Source organism: Capra hircus, chromosome 4 (assembly GCF_001704415.2).
Source record: "Capra hircus breed San Clemente chromosome 4, ASM170441v1, whole genome shotgun sequence".
Taxonomy (NCBI): Eukaryota; Metazoa; Chordata; class Mammalia; order Artiodactyla; family Bovidae; genus Capra; species Capra hircus.
Window position 1 is genome coordinate 21,060,959 of NC_030811.1, and position 14,770 is coordinate 21,075,728.

Genomic DNA, 14,770 nt, shown 5'->3' on the forward strand with positions numbered 1-14,770 from the left:
TACTCTTTATCTCCAGGAATAAATGACTGTCAGTAGGTATGGTATTGCCCCCTAGTGTTGAATACTTCGGGAGGTACTACTGACCTTTAGAGGATAGGGGCCAGGTAAGCTAGTGAATTGAAGAAGGAATTGGCAACCCACTCCAGTATTCTTGCCTGGAGAATCCCGTGGACAGAGGAGCCTGGTGGGCTACAGTCCACAGGGTCGCAAAGAGTCGGACATGAATGAGCGACTTCACTTCACTTCACTTCACTTCAAGCTAGAAGTTGCATCTGACTCTTCAAGATCCCATAGACTATAGAAGTCCATGGAATTCTCCAGGCCAGTATATTGGAGTTGGTAGCCATTCCCCTTTCCAAGGGATCTTCCCAATCCGGGGATCAAACCCAGGTCTCCCACATTACAGGCAGATTCTTTACCAGCTGAGCCACCAGGGAAGCCCAAGACCTTCTGCAAAACATGGGAATCTTCCTTACATGAAAATTTTTTTTGTGTCCTTCATATCTTTTAAATGTCCTCAGTATAGGTGAAAAACCTGTGTGTGTGTATATATATATATATGAACCACTATTTTGCATATGAACACAAGGGTTTTTTTTTCTTTTTAAAAAATTTATCTTTTAAATGGAGGAAAATTACTTTACAATGTTGCATTGGTTTCTGCCATACAAAAATCAGCCATAATTATACATATATCACCTTCCTCTTGAGTCTCCCTCTCTTCCCCACATCCCACCCTTCTAGTTCCTCACAGAGCACCAGACTGGGCTACCTGTGTTATTGAGCAACTTCTCACCAACACTGCTTCTAATTATTATACAATTCTAACAGTGAGTGCTTTGGGACTGCATCTACAGTGGACACTGAGGACAGTTTAGCATTGTCACCAGAGGTGGCCAAATCACCATACTTGTGTCAGTTGGTAGTTGGAGCTTTCACATTCCTGGAGATTTACAGGAGCCAACAAATGATGATTTGATTATATTTTCTAGACTAGTTATATCTGAGCATTTACATACTGAACTACAAATCACTGTATTATAAATTACTTTTTTGTACTTTTTATATCATATATAGGACATTATTTTGATTTAAAACAAAATCACATATGCAAATAAAATTTATAAATTATCCCTGAATTTCATTTTAGGCTAATACAAGAGACACTGTGAAGACACTGTTCTTAAGAAAAGGTGTGTAGGATAAGATGATGGATTAAATGATGATTAAGATCTTTTCTAGAAGTCTTAATGTGGTGGTTCTAATCTTTAATAAGGTTAAGGATTTTTTTTATTTTGGTCTTTGCATTACTTGGCTTATATTTCACCATATAATTGGTAATTAAAGAAACAAACACACACACACACAAAAAACCACGTCTCCTATACTGAATGTTTAGACAGTTACCTAAAGGTGGTGAAGCCAAATAATTTTCCCAATTTTGCTTGCTAGATAATAATCTCATGATTCTACAATTTCAAGTTTTGGGGAAATTGTGAGTTTATAACATATTTTAGGTATTCACCAAATAATTGCGTCTAGGCTTGACAGTGAAGAAACTGAAACACAAATAACTAATGTATTTTTTTAAAATGAAAAAGCTGCTCACTACGGGATTAGGTTCACAGATTTAAAACTGCAACTTCTCCCTATTCCCCTTCTGGTTTTTTCCATCAGTTACAATGCACTATGCATTTTAATCATATGTTGCTTCCTCTCCCTTTTCTCTCACCCTAACACACACACTGGAATAGATACAGGAATTCCTAGAATAGAAACGGAGAATGCTATCTATTTTGCTCACCGTCGCCTCCCCATGTATAGAACTGTGCCGGGCACACAGAAGGAGCTCCATGAGTATCCGTTGTATGAATGGGTGAGGAATACACGCAATAAGCAAAAACGACTGCGTGGAGCGCCACTTCCACCAGAATTCTAGGATGACTGTTGGCGGGACCAGTAAATTGACTGATTTTTGAGACTAAGGATTCCTCAGCGCTCGTAGAAATTGCGAGTGCATTTTTATATTCGTTGGCATGTATTGATGTGTGAAGGGTTTGTGAACTCCGCGCGCAGAGCTGTGCAGGCTGGAAACCGAACTAACACTAATATGCAAAGTCCGCAAAATGTTCTCAAATTGACCTCATCAGAAACACATTTTTGTAAGTGCGTGGGTCTGCCGTTCTCTTGTACTTCTGTACAGGACAATTTAGGATTACATCTGCAGTGGAGATTAATGACGAGGATGGGAAGAAGGGTGGTGGCTCCAAAAAGCGCAAACAGGGGAAACGAGATAACAGTCACTTTTCGAAAAACAAACGCTAATTCAGTATCTAATTCCCACCCTAGATCAAATCCCGCGCTCCTCCTACCCCCGAATCTGCCTCTACCCCGCCCTCTCTGATACCTATGGTGGGCGGAGCAGAGAAAAGACTTTCTCGGCTCCCCCCAAATTGGTTACGCCCGCCCCGAGTTTTGGTTTCCCATATTTGAACAAACACTGAGGAAACGGAACCGCTAACGTAGGCCGCCGACCAAATGACAGCGGAGCAGCACACACGAGGGCCGAGAAGGAAGCAAAACACGAAAAAAGGCAATAGTATAGCAGCCACGTGAGGCAGACGATGCCACCCGCCCTCCGAGTGAGAACTTCAACTCCCGGCTTGCAGCTGGGCGGTTACCCTCCCAGAACTACAACTCCCAGGGTGCTGCGGGAGCGGCCACCCGCCACTCCTCCCGCCCCTCCCCCGCCCCTCCCGGCCGGATCGGCGTGCGCCTGCGCACGGGAGGCCGGAGGAGTCTTACCCTAATGTAAGATGGTGGCCCGTCTGGCTGTGGAACCCACCGAAAGCTGAGAGTCTGTCTCTCAGCCGTAAAGGTCGGACTCGCTGAAGCAATCAGACTCGGTTCTGAAGAGTTTTTTCCCCCGACACTCGTTCAGTGGTCTCTCGTGAGGACGCGGCAGCGCGTGGAGTCGGCTAAGGGAAAAGCGAGGCAAGGCAGGCGGGTGAGTCTATGCGGGGCTGGGCTTTAGGGGAAACCCAGGGCTGACCGGCTACGAGAGAGCGGAGGCTTCGCTGGGACTGTGCAGGCCGCACCCCCCTTTCTCCCCACCCCCCCCCCCTCGCCTCATCTTCACCCTCCTCCTTCTCGATCTTCCTCCTCCTCCTCCTCTTCCTCCCTCTCCCCTCTACGCCACAGCAGTTACCACCAGGAAAAGGGAGCGGGGCAGAAGGCAGCGCGGCGGCGAGCGCCGGCTGCTTCGAAAATCTCTTCAATTGGGCAGCTGAGGCGGCTGCTCGTCTTCAGCGCTTTCCTCTACATTTTTGTAGGAGCAGCAATCTTAAGTCTCAGGACTCCTTGTTTTCCCAGCCCCCTTGCCCCTCTCTGACGTCCTTTCCCAGTGGACCCCGTCTCCCAGGACCAAAGCCATCACTCCCACTCTGACCCGTGCCGCTGCTGCTGCTCATTAATCCTACTGCTCGTTGCCCACTCGTCCTGCTGCTTGTTTTTTTTTTTTTTTTTTGCTACCACTCTGGAGTTAGCCTTTGCCCCCCTCTGTTGCTTGCAGTCAGCCCCTGAGCCTGTCTTGCTGCCCTGGAGCTTCTTCCGATTTGCTGTCTTTCCTTTAACCACATCTGTCATTTTTAAAGCTGCCCCTTAACTATCTCGATTGTGCCGCTGCTCGTTCTAACCCACCTGTTTCACAGCTTTCTTGGGTATTGTCCTTTCCTTCCCTCTTTCCTAACTGATTCTTTCAGCATACTCTTCCAGAAAAAAAAAAAAGGGGGGGGACGCCCCGTGTTGGCCCCTGAAAAGTCAAGGAAGTTGGGAAGTGAATGAAGTGAGGTAGGATACTATTAAACATTTTGAGTGAAGATCGTTTATTCAGGCTACTCCGGAGAGGAGCGTCTTCGTTTTGCTCCCAGTGATCAATTTGTGGATTATTTGCTCTGTTGGGACGTGGTTTTGTTTTGGTTTGTTTTTCTTTTTTCATTTTGGACCGGTTTCTCCATGCTACCAAACGTTCTTCTGAATTGCATCTCCCCAGGACACTTAGTATGGGCTCTGATTATACCAACAAATATTAGCCTAGGCGTTTAAAAATAAGATAAATCTGGCACACAGTCAAATTCATCTGTGAGCTTCACGAGCAAATATAAGTGGTATTTTGATTATATGCAGGTTATATGTGGATTACGGATTCCTTCCAAATTGAGAATTGATTATTGACTCAGTTTTATTGATGTTCAGCTTAATTGATGACATTTTATTTATAGTTTGAGTGGAAATTTCCTCTCTGGCTAATACCAGATTGACTTAATATTTTTGGATTTGGTAAGTTCTTTCTTTTAACATTTCTAGAATGGTAGGTATCAGAATACATTATCTTCTTTTGAAAACCATTAGGTATATAAGCAAAAGGAAAATCGATTTTTTTCTAGAACGAAATCCCTCATTTTTTTCATAGGAATGAAGGGGGCTGGGAAAAGAAATGACAAAGCTGTGCACATAAATGCATTTGGTAACACTCACTGTCATTATTGTTTACATTAAGAAACAGAAAGCTAGAAGCCAAGGGTGGCTTATGATGTCTGTTTTGGTGATAGCGAAATTAAAATGTCCTGAGTAATGGCATAAAGTGAAGAAGGAGCTTTTGCTATAATCAGACTACTGTGAAGTAAAGAATTACCAGAAAAATAGACAGGATTACATAGATCAGATACATACATCTCAAATTTAAACATGAATAAGACATTGTATTCGTAAGATATATATAAAAATGTTAAAAGTCATAGTAGCAATCTCATGCAGCAATATACCTCTTACTTGCAAAAGTAATAATACCTCTTGTAAATATAAATACATACAGCTGCCTTCTAAATCACTTTTGAAGATTACTGCATTAATTGTGATTTTTACAGACTTTATTTGTAGTACTTGAGGAATCTTATTTTTGACATTACATTCACTTGATTGTGGTAAATGGTCTGTTTCATCAAATGTAAACCAAGGTTAGGAAAAGATGTTTATAAAGCTTCATTTTTCCTTTCAGCCACTTAAGCCACAATTTGGGGAAACTGAATTAATCCCTACTCTTCTGAGATTTAGAAGTAATTCATGTAGCAAACCTTGTGTTGAGTTATAACCTGAGCTTTTTTTTTTTTAAGTATTACTTTTAGTTTATATTAGTGGGAAAATATTTAATGCAATTGATCTTCAACTGTAAGCAAAAAATACATTTCATTTTTCTTTGTAATACACTGGTGGAGAAGCTTTCTACTATGAAAAATCCGAATGGGTTTAGAAACCTTTGGCAGTCATGCTTTGCTGAATTGTAAGCAATGTATTCTAGGAGAGGACTGTCTGGCAGAAGGTAAATGATTTTAATGTATCTTTTTTTTGTAAAGCTATTTTGCTTCAATAAAAAATGTTCTCAAGTAGTTTTCTCCACTCTATACTTTCTTTACCTGCAGTCATCAAATTCTTATTTTCAGCACTGTGAAGTCAAAATGAATTCACTTTGGGATCTTTAACACATCTGAAGAAGATAATCTAAAGTGCTTTGATATTTTGATAGGAAATAGCTGAAATTTCAAAATATTTTTGTATGGTTTATTGCAGTTTCATAATTTTATGGGGTTTTTTGGGGGGGAGGGAGGGGATAGTTTGGAATACTTTTTGCCGGGTTCAGTAGTTGAATTCTTCAATTGAATAGATTATTTCTAAAGGAGAGTTTTTGAATGTGAATTGCTTAAGGTTAACTTATTATAAAATTTGTTTATATAAAGTTCTGTAGACAAACCTTTTATGAGGGATAAGACTATAACCACATGGCAAAGTGCAGAAAAATTGTTTTGTAATGCCCTTCAACTTCAGTCTGAATGGAGCACTAGCGATAACTTGCAGTTTGTTACTTCGTAAAAGAAAGAGAGCATTGCTTAAGGATGAACATCTTGCATTAGGGGAGTTTTAGGATGATGTTATATATATATATATATATATATTAAGTTAATGAAAAAATACCTTCTCAGTTTAAGCACTATGATTTTAGAAATCTTCCCTTTCTCTCCTTCACTACTCCTGTCTTAAGGTGAAGCCACACTATTGATTAAAACATTTTTTTTCTTTTTGGTGCCTGCAAATAGCACTTGATTGAATCCTTTCAACTCAGTGTTGCTATTTTTATAGACCATTCAAGTGAAGTTAGAAAGTTTTAATTTGTGAAAACTTAAGCATTTGCTGAAAATTCAGTTAGTTTTTTGTCATTAGATATACTACTATCTTGACTTTTTGTGAAGGAAGTTATATTCATCTCAGCTGGTTCTAAAGAAAAATAGTAGGGAAATAGGTTATAGAGATTTTTGGTGCTCTAGAAATAGTATAACTGGAATGTACTACATACTTTTCTCCACGGATTTCTTAATCTAAGTGGAACTTGTAAATGGTTTTCATCCCACTGGAGTAGCATGTATTGGATAAAATTTGTTAACACATTTTGAGATTAAAAAAAAAACCTGTGTTTAACTCAGATATTAGGAAAAATTTGCAAATGGCCCATTCTTTGTGGTAATACCCATGATATTTTAAAAAGTAATGTTTCTTCTCAAAAGTCGAGAGTATACAAGTGATAAAGATGGGCATTATTTACTCACTTAGAGATGTGATGAAAGAATATAAGTGGGACCTTTAATCCTATATTTAGTGGTTTTCTGAAAATGTTTTTGATATTTACGTGGTCTTTATTAGAAAAGATTGTGTGGTAAATGTCAACTTTTTCATGTGTAATATTAATCCAATAGATTTTGTCTCATTTCTTTTTCATAGCATGATTCTTTTATTTTTTAATGAGAAAGTAGTTTATAGAAGAGAAAATTTCAACACTCTTTTGGCCTCTTAGATTAGCTTTCCTGTCTAGCAGTTTTTCTTTTACTGGAAGAGGGAAATTACATGCTGCTGAAAAGAAGATCATTACCTTTACTTGCTAGGAAAATGAAACTTTAAAGATAGGGCAAGTACAAGGCGATTTGAATATGTTTATTTTTCTTCTAAGAAGTTTATTTGTGAGTGTGGTTTCATTCTTTCTAAACTCTTTATATAAGAAAGTTGTCTTGTTTTAAACTTTAACTGTATTGGGTGATGGACAGATGATGTATTGCTGTTAGGATAAAGCTTGCTATTTATTTGTTGTTCAGTTGCTCAATCATGTCCGACTCTGCGACCCCATGGACTGCAGCACACCAGGCTTCCCTGTCCTTCACCATCTCCTGGAGTTTGCTTAAACTCATGTTCATTGAGTCAGTGATGCCGTCCAACCATCTCATCCCCTGTCCCGCCCCTCTCCTCCTGCCCTCAATCTTTCCCAGCATCAGGGTATATGAGATATCTGTTTGCTGTCACTGGGTTTTTAGTTATGATATCTAAAACCTACCCTCTTGAATATTTAGAGAAATTGTGGAGAAGGGGAAATCAAAATAATCAGATTAGTGTGTATATATGCCTAAAACTAGTTTGGGAGAAAAAAATGTCAAGGCAAAGAAGCAGTGTAATTAGAATAAAATGTCAGCATTTAAAGATAGTAGGTGTTTGTATTACTGCTTTTAAAAAGAGTTAGTTAATGATGATGTAGAGAAATGGCGGTTGAATTTTGATAAGTAGCTGTAGACTGAACTACCAAAGGGGTGGAGCATTCCTTAGTAGCAGCAAACAGATGCATTGTCATTAAGGCAAATATCTGAAATTTCTTAAACATAATTTTCAGTTCTCAGAATAAAGAGGAAGTGCTTATTTTTCTGATTATTTAATACTCTATTAAGTCAGTCTCTTAAGAGCAATAGTGTCTTCAGATTGTGAATTTCTTGAAGTAGCGTTGACAGATTTGACTTATTGAACGTTGATTGTAGCAGCCTTTCTTTTTTTGCGTTTTGTACTTTGCTTTTTAAAAAAAAAAACAGCTGATTTTCAGCTGTTGTTTGGGTGGGTCCTTTTGTGAATGCTGTAATTGAATGAGAATTTGAAATATAAACAGTATTGCTTTTGGTAGTAGATTTAATTTTTCTTTTGATGGTGATCCCTTCCATTTAGATTTTTTTTCTTTAATTTTTAAATTAATTCTTAGTTGAGAATTAGAATCATACAAGTTCCTTGCCAAGCTAGATCTTTCCAGAATTTTTTTCTTACTTTAAATAGGGGCCTGAGTATTTGTTGGGTAAAGAAAAGTGGTATTCTGTGCCTTGGTTTTGTCATTTAAAATAAACTAAGGCAATGGCACCCCACTCCAGTACTCTTGCCTGGAAAATCCCATGGACGGAGGAGCCTGGTGGGCTGCAGTCCATGGGGTCGCTAAGTCGGACATGACTGAGCAACTTCACTTTCACTTTTCACTTTCATGCATTGGAGAAGGAAATGGCAACCCACTTCAGTGTTCTTGCCTGGAGAATTCCAGGGACGGGGGAGCCTGGTGGGCTGACGTCTATGGGGTCGCACAGAGTTGGACACGACTGAAGTGACTTAGCAGCAGCAGCAGCAGCGGCATAGACTTATTAGTGTTAAAAATAAAAAAAACTTATTGTCGAAAATTTTAAACAGAAGTAGACAGAAATCTCTGACACAGAAATGTCTGTGTCACTTCAAAGATCAACTCGTAATCAATCTGGGTTCACCTGGTGCCTTCACTTAGTTTACTCCTTGTCCCCCTACTCTTTGACCTGGATTATTTTGAAGCAAACCCTCATCTTCACAATTATTTCATATGAGCTAGAAATATTTTGACATAAAAATCTTTTATTTTTTTTTTTTAGCAAGATTATTCAGTTTTTCAAATAGTCTTTAAGTATTTATTACAGATGTGCTTCTTGGGAAACGGTTCAGCCTCTTCTAAGAGTTTATTATCTTGTTGGGTGTATTTCCATAATTATTAACTAGCGCTATCCAAAACATAATACATCTAATGCTTTGATTCATAGGTCTGAGTCCACTATGTTAGTGTAGGGATATTTAGAAGTAGGGCTTCTTGAGAAGGTAAGACTTGAATAAAGAATATGTACTGTCTGTATAGGCAGAGCGTCTTCAGAAGGAGAACATTCCATACATTCCATGTGGAGCATGGAAGCAGGAGCAGACACGTTGATGGGGACCAGCATGATGTGAGAGAGAGAGGACTCCGATCTCAGTGGGATAAGGTGCTAATTTCTGAGAATGGTGTCAGAGAAATTAGTATACCAAAGTCAGGCTAGATTATGAGGTGTATTCAGTGTCAGGTTGAATCTGATCTGTTAAATAGTAAGGAGGCAGTAGGTTGGTTGGGGCAGGAGATGACATAGTGAAAGTACTCTCTAGAAAGATCCCTCCTTCAGTAGTGTGCACTGTATTTTGGGGTGGACAGTTGAGTTGAGTGAGAAAAATTAATGAACAGACTACGGAGGTGAGGCACCATCTGAGAGATGTTGGTGTGACGTCTCATAGATTCTATCTTCTTTTCAGTCCTTTACATCCAGAAATGACAACAAGGTTTTGGAGAGTAGAGAACTGAAGAAATGTAGTCTCTTTGTCTTTGATAGTAAACTGCAATTTGTTATCCAAGCCCAGCTTTTGGAAAGGAAGTGATGCATGATTTCTCAAAATAACAATCTCAAAAAATTTCAGCAGAAAATAACCACCAGTGTTTTCAAATAATTTTAGTTATGTGTTCGCTGAGAAATAAGAGTTTAGAAAATAAAATCTTTATTACATGATGATGAGATGGAACATATTTCATCTGTAAAATAGGAATTGATGCCTCATCTGGTTAAATGTGTATAAGTTCAGGATTATTAGGAAATGTATGTTTGAACAGCTTGTAACCAGTATATATTATTGGGTGTCTTTAAAGTTTAATAGTGACCTGATGAAAGCAGAAGGAATGGCATAAAATTCTGATGAATAGAACACTAGTATTGTCAACCCCAAGCTCCCGTAAGGATGAATAAGGATAGGTCAGCAGGCCAAAGAAGAATGTAGGGCCATTATTAAGTGAAAGTTTATTCTTTGATTTATTTTGATTATACTTTGTTTTGCAGAGGTATTCTAAACAGATCTCGTTAAACAACAGGCTTATTTGGAATTTTTTTTTTTAAGTTCTGAGCCCCTTGAAGTTATTCTTTTCTTTGTTTTGGTTTGTTTACTCTTCATTAAACCAACTTTCTTCATCTATTGTATATTTCTTGATAGCATGCTTGCTTTGTTTTGTGAAGGAAAATTTCATTTTGTATCTTAAAGCAATGGGGAAAAAGTAGATTTCTTGTTTTGGCTTTGTAAATAGTAGATGAGTAATACTATGTTTTCATTTCTTCTCTTTCGGATTCCCTCAATGTGTCACGTAGTCCCTTTTTACAACATTTAGCATGTAGATCTCAAGAATTATCACAATTGAGTCTGAAAATATGTCAAGCTTGGGGTGCTTACAGCTTCAAAATGATTTATCAATCATTTTCTTTCCTATTATTAATATAAAAGATCTACCACAATGCCATGAATATTTTGGGAAATTATAATAAGACTAAAGATAATAATGTAATATAGTGTTTTGTTGGGAAATATGTGTTTTTCATTGACGTTCCTTCCGTCCTGTACCTCCTTAATCCTGGTAATGTGACAGCTATTTCTGACATTTTTCCCCTTCTTTATTTAGCAGGTTATGTGTGCTGTCTAATATGGTCACTAGAATAGAAAGCTGTTGCTTTCTCCTTTGGTATATTTTAACAGAGCCTTTCATATTTTAATTTTGGATTTAAGATTGAATTGAGATCGCCTTTGCGCAGAAGAATCTTGAGGATTATGCTTCTTTCTCATTCCCAGTGTACGTGGAAAGGAAGTAAATTATCAAATATGCAGTATAGGAGAGCCTTAGTATTCGAGAATATTTTCAGTGGTAGCTGCCAATCTATTCTTTTCATCCAGGAACTTTTAATTTAATGCCTTGAGTATGGAGCCACGATGAAGGGGTGGTAGTGAAGTGAAAGTCACTCAGTTGTGTCCAACTCTTTGTGACCCATGGACTCCGCAGTCTATGGAATTCTCCAGGCCAGAATGCTGGAGTGGGTCATCGTTCCCTTCTTCTCCAGGGGATCTTTCGAACCCAGGTCTCCCGCACTGCAGGTAGATTCTTTACCAGCTGAGCCACCAGGGCAAGGAATACTCGAGTTGGTGGCCTGTCCCTTCTCCAGGTGATCTTCCCGACCCAGAAATCAAACTGGGGTCTCCTGCCTTGCAGGCGGATTCTTTCCCAGCTGAGTTACCAGGGAAGCCCCGAGGGCTTGATAGGGAGCGGAGCAAGTGGTTCCATGCTCCAAAAGGCTCTCCCAGATTTTAACAACATGAATTAATGTCAAATTATTAGTATTTTGCATAGCTTTATTCATATAAATCTTGGGAAAGGGCCCTTTTTGTGTGAGTGGCTTTGGGAGTGTCTTGAGTTGCTACGAGGGCAGGTGCATTGCAAACCTAGGAAAAGGGAAGACAGGCAGAAAATACAATGAAAGTCTTCAAATTCTAATAATGGCCACGGTGCATTTTTGCCTCAGGCATTGATGGGACTGGCTCCTTTGCTGCCTTTGGCTGCGTACTTTAGGTTTTTCTTTTCTAAGTTAGGCTACTAGTTGGGAAGGCTACAAACTTTAGCCTTTTCTAAGTCAGATTAGCTTCCTTCTCCAGCCTTCGGCATTTTAATCTCTCCAGCTCAGAACCTGACAATTGTGTCTTTAATCTGCCAGGAAGAAGGGGGAAATGGGAAAGAGAAGAAAGTAATATGTATGATACTCCTCATCTGTTCGTAAGTTGGCATAAGATTATTCTAAGATTATTTTATACAAAACCTCTTCCTTTCATTTTTAATTGTATGTAATCAGTTATAAAATAGCTTCATAAATTTCCTAAATGAATCCTTAGAAATCTTGTAAAATGTGCTTTAGCCATAGAGTTGGTGATAGGTTGCAGGGTGTGGATATAAGTTAGGTGCTTAGTGTTACTTCTTTAGGAATGTCTTGTTTCTATTAAAATCTTTTCTGTTATACTAGACATAGTGTAGATGTGAGTTTTCCTTCTAGAAAATAAAGCTAGTAGTCTTTGTTTAAGGTAGTTACCTTCCCTGCACTGTATTCTAATCAGTTTGATCCTAATGAAAACAAGTATGACAATAAAATACTTTAATAGCCATGCTAATAAAGAACATTTGTTAGTCATATGTCACCCTATCAGTTCAGTTCAGTCACTCAGTCATGTCCGACTCTTCATGACCCCATGAATTGCAGCACGCCGGGCCTCCCTGTCCATCACCAACTCCTGGAGTTCACTCAGACTCACGTCCATCGAGTCCGTGATGCCATCCAGCCATCTCATCCTCTGTCGTCCCCTTCTCCTCCTGCCCCCAATCCCTCCCAGCATCAGAGTCTTTTCCAATGAGTCAACTCTTCGCATGAGGTGGCCAAAGTACTGGAGCTTCAGCTTTCGCATCATTCCTTCCAAAGAAATCCCAGGGCTGATGTCCTTCAGAATGGACTGGTTGGATCTCCTTGTGGTCCAAGGGACTCTCAAGAGTCTTCACCAACACCACAGTTCAAAAGCATCAATTCTTTGGTGCTCAGCTTTCTTCACAGTCAACTCTTACATCCATACATAACCACAGGAAAAACCATAGCCTTGACTAGACCGACCTTTGTTGGCAAAGTAATGTCTCTGCTTTTCAATATGCTACCTAGGTTGGTCATAACTTTTCTTCCAGGAAGTAAGCGTCTTTTAATTTCATGGCTGCAGTCACCATCTGCAATGATTTTGGAGCCCCCCAAAATAAAATCTGACACCGTTTCCACTGTTTCCCCATCTGTTTGCCATCAAGTGATGTGACCAGATGCCATGATCTTCGTTTTCTGAATGTTGAGCTTTAAGCCACCTTTTTCACCCTCCTCTTTTCACTTTCATCAAGAGGCTTTTTAGTTCCTCTTCACTTTCTGCCATAAGGGTGGTGTCATCTGCATATCTGAGGTTATTAATATTTCTCCCAGCAATCTTGATTCCAGCTTGTGCTTCTTCCAGCCCAGTGTTTCTCATGATGTACTCTTCTTATAAGTTAAATAAGCAGGGTGACAATATACAGCCTTGACATATTCCTTTTGTTATTTGGAACCAGTCTGTTGTTCCATGTCCAGTTCTAACTGTTGCTTCCTGCTTGCATATAGGTTTCTCAAGAGGCAGGTCAGGTGGTCACTGGTATGCCCATCTCTTTCAGAATTTTCCACAGTTTATTGTGATCCACACAGTCAAAGGCTTTGGCATAGTCAATAAAGCAGAAATAGATGTTTTTCGGGAACTCTCTTTCTTTTTCGATGATCCAGCAGATGTTGGCAATTTGATCTCTGGTTCCTCTGCCTTTTCTAAAACCAGCTTGAACATCTGGAAGTTTACAGTTCATGTATTGCTGAAGCCTGGCTTGGAGAATTTTGAGCATTACTTTACTAGCATGTGAGATGAGTGTAATTGTGCGGTAGTTTGAGCGTTCTTTGGCATTGCCTTTCTTTGGGATTGGAATGAAAGCTGACCTTTTCCAGTCCTGTGGCCACTGGTGAGTTTTCCAAATTTGCTGGCATATTGAGTGCAGCACTTTCACAGCATCATCTTTCAGGATTTGAAAGAGCTCCACTGGAATTCCATCACCTCCACTAGCTTTGTTCCTAGTGATGCTTTCTAAGTCCCACTTGACTTTACATTCCAGGATGTCTGGCTGTAGGTGAGCGATCACACCATCGTGATCATCTGGGTCATGAAGATCTTTTTTGTATAGTTCTCCTGGGTATTCTTGTCACCTCTTAATATCTTCTGCTTCTGTTAGGTCCATACCATTTCTGTCCTTTATGGAGCCCATCTTTGCATGAAATGTTCCCTTAGTGTCTCTAATTATCTTGAGAGATCTCTAGTCTTTCCCATTCTGTTGTTTTCCTCTATTTCTTTGCATTGATCGCTGAGGAAGGCTTACTTATCTCTCCTTGCTATTCTTTGGAACTCTGCATTCAGTTGCTTACATCTTTCCTTTTCTCCTCTGCTTTTCGGTTCTCTTCTTTTCGCAGCTATTTGTAAGGCCTCCCCAGGCAGCCATTTTGCTTTTTTGCATTTCTTTTCCATGGGGATGGTCTTGATCCTTGTCTCCTGTGCAATGTCACGAACCTCCGTCCATAGTTCATCAGACTATGTCTGTCAGATAGACTTTGTCTATCAGATCTAGTCCCTTAAATCTATTTCTCACTTCTGGTGTATAATCATAAGGGATTTGATTTAGGTCATACTTGAATAGTACCCTATATGTATATATAAATATATAAAAATATATTTTGTCATGCCTAGCAAATATTTTCAGCAGCTTTGGAGAACTTTGAATAACATGATGTGTTTGTGTTTACAGATTGTGCTGTTTATAACGTACTACTAAATTCTGCAGTCTTTAAAACTTGGCATTATATTAAAAGCAATATTGCTGTTAGAGTGAAGGAGTTAACTTAAATGGTTTCTTTTTTTTAAATACAGTTGAACATAGGTTTCATTGGCCTCTAGATTTCATTGCCAGCCCTTTGAATTCCTATTTTTATTTATTGCTTCTACTGCGAGTATTATGCAGTTTAGTATGGAACGAGGCTGCCTGAACGTGAATCTTGACTTTACCACATACTTCTTGTCAGACCTAGGGCAAGTTACTTTATCCTATCAGGGCCTTAGTTTCCTCATTTGTAGGATGCAGCCATTAAGA

The 14,770-nt window shown here is 39.3% G+C and overlaps 1 protein-coding gene across 6 annotated transcripts in view; it reads left to right on the plus strand.

Moving 5' to 3' along the window:
• The window catches only part of CNOT4 (CCR4-NOT transcription complex subunit 4), a 149,285-nt gene continuing 137,283 nt past the window's right edge, over window positions 2,769-14,770 (plus strand). For all 6 annotated transcript variants that reach the window (XM_005679495.3, XM_005679497.3, XM_005679496.3 and 3 more), the window contains exon 1: window positions 2,769-3,007. The gene's annotated coding sequence lies outside the window, so the exon portion shown is untranslated. The remainder of the gene's footprint in view (window positions 3,008-14,770) is intronic.